We start from the raw sequence: 2,792 nt of genomic DNA on the forward strand, positions 1-2,792 counted from the left end.
TTAAAGGTGGGGTAGGTAATTCACTTCAGAAACACTTGTTGTTATATTCCATGGAATGCTCTTAACGTCCCGATAGCAATGAATACATGTAATGCTTTGACAATAAATACATAAAAAAATATTCATCTGTGGAAGCCGTGGCGCTGTAAAAAGCACGACCAATCATCTGAGCCGGCCCGGCTAAAGTAACTGGATGGCCTACCTGCCTGTCAGCCTTCCATCTGTGCACAAACTCATCTTGTGCCCTCATTGGTCATGTGTGTGTTCGTGTGTGTTGGAGGAGGGGCTCTGTAAGGAAGTCTGAAGGAAGTGGCAGATTTTTTTCGGCTGTGTATTTTCAAATTCTAGCGCACTCGAGCTGGTTTCTCCATTCCTACCTACCCCACCTTTAAAGGAGGCCTATTATGCTTGTTGGGCTTCTCCTTTTCTTGTAGTCTGTTATATAGGTTTTAGTGCATGTAAATGGTCTGCAAAGGCTAACATCCCTTCAGAGGGAGTTCCTCTCCCACACACATAAAACACGGAGACACAAGTAGTTGAGGCACAAGCTACAAAAATGAATATATAGTTATATAAATGTCTTACAGCTGTGAAGCACAACATTAAACTGGATGTTACTAAAAATCTAACGATAGCTTGAAAAGCAACAGAACACAGTCTGGAAATATCTCTATGATTGTATTCTGTAGGGACTGTCTCTGACGTCCACGTAATCCTGGTTTAAAAAACGACCTTGGGAGGATTTTATACAACAGATACATCCGTCACTTTGATTCTTCTGTCTGTAAACTGCTTTAAAGAACCACGTTGGTAACTAGTTGTTTGAAACCCCAGAGGATGATGAGAGGAGGCAGATGTTCGTCAGAGGGATTGTGAGCACGTCACCTCTGCACATCACTGTCCCCGTAATCCAGTGAAAAACCCAGCAGACTGTGAGGGATTATTGTCAAAGTAAAACCTACAAAACTACTAACAGCTCATTTGAAACGATGCTCATAAGCTTCGATCACTGAGCTGCATGTACACTTGATTTGCATATTAATAAAAAGTCATTCAACAGAGAGCTGGACACGAGAAATAACTACATGTTGTATTTATATTTGTGTTGTTACAGCTTCAACAGGCTCCAGTGCCAGTTTCTCTTCATGTTGAAGTCGTGTCATGGAGTTTTTTAGCTTTATTTGGATCAGTGGTCTCTCTGCTTGAACACAGTAGGAAGTTAAACTGTCTGTGCCTTGAATGTTGTTTCACTTATTTCAAAGTAATCCACCTGTAATCGGCCCTCGTGCTAATCTTCTTAGTGTTGTTAAACAGTGAAAAAAGCAAACATGTCGCAGGAAGTTTAGAAAAAGAGAGACGCGCTGACAAATCCCTGCTGAATTTAAAGTGTTGCTCCGGTGCAAAGTAAACAGGTATTTGAAGGTAAACGTGAAGTAAGTCTAGACATAACAGTACAATCCTGACTGAGAGGAAGGGCTCTGGTAAAGGTGGTTCAGGCGTTATGAAGTGGGTTGAATAAGGTACCTATATATAATTAAAGAGCTACAGTATGCGTACCGATTAAAGACAAGCAATGTGATGCTGTTGATTTTTTTTTTTTTATTGATTTTTTTTTTTTTAAAGGCCCATCAAAAAAGTGTAAGATATTGTAGATTTATCTGTAAAATAAAATACTTTTTATTGCTTTAGTTTACTGTGAAACAACCCTTTCTGACAGGGAAACAACAACATTATCTATTATCTGTTTAAAGACTAGAATCCATTGAAAAAAAGGGAGATTTTAACTTCCAACCCATTACTTTGTTGGAGTTATTGTGGGACTTGGGTGTATCTGAACTAACCTTACTCACAACAATACAAACTTACTTACACGATTGCATAGACTGAACAGGTTCCAGGTACTTTGCATGAGTTGCTCTGCATTGTGACATCGGAGTTGACAAATATGACATGTGGGGTACCTCAAGGCTCCATCTTGGGGCCTCTTTTCTTTAACATCTACATCTTACCACTGGCTCAGATAATGAAAAACAACAAAATAAGTTATCATACTGTAGCTATGCGGATGACACCCACATTTACATAACCATTTCACCAGGAGACTATTCTCCAATTCAAACACTGAGTAAGTGCATTGTACAAATCAATGACTGGATGTGTCAGAACTTTCTCCAATGTAACAAAGACAAAACTGAGGTAATGGTTTTTGGAGCCAAGGCAGAATGTATAAAAGTTAGCGCTGAGCTAACTCAGCGCAATGTTCAAAACAACAGATAAAGCCAGAAATCTAAGTGTAGTCATGGACTCTGACCTGAGTTTCAACAGTCACATTAAAACAGTTACTAAATCAGCCTCACCTAAAGAACATATCTAGGATTAAAAGACTAATGTCACAGCAGGATTTGGAAAAACTTGTCCATGCTTTTATCTTCAGTAGATAGTAATGGTGTCTTCACAGGTCTCACTAAAAAATCTATTGGAAAGCAGCTGCTGATTCAGAAACGCTGCTGCTCGAGTCCTTACTAACACTAAGAAAGTGGATCACATCACTCCTATTCTGAAATCTTTACACTGGACTTCCTGTGTGTCAAAGAATTTATTTCAAAAATACTGCTGCTGGTTTATAAAGCATTGAATGGTGTTGGCCCAAAATAACGTCTGACCTCCTGCTAATTATGAACCATCCAGAACTCTCAGGTCTTCAGAGACTGGTCAGCTTTCTGTCCCCAGAGTCAGAACTAAACATGGAGAAGCAGCGTTCAGTTATTATGCTCCAAATATCTGGAACAAAC

Source organism: Notothenia coriiceps, unplaced genomic scaffold (assembly GCF_000735185.1).
Source record: "Notothenia coriiceps isolate Sejong01 unplaced genomic scaffold, NC01 NC01_scaffold00000495, whole genome shotgun sequence".
Classification (NCBI taxonomy): Eukaryota; Metazoa; Chordata; class Actinopteri; order Perciformes; family Nototheniidae; genus Notothenia; species Notothenia coriiceps.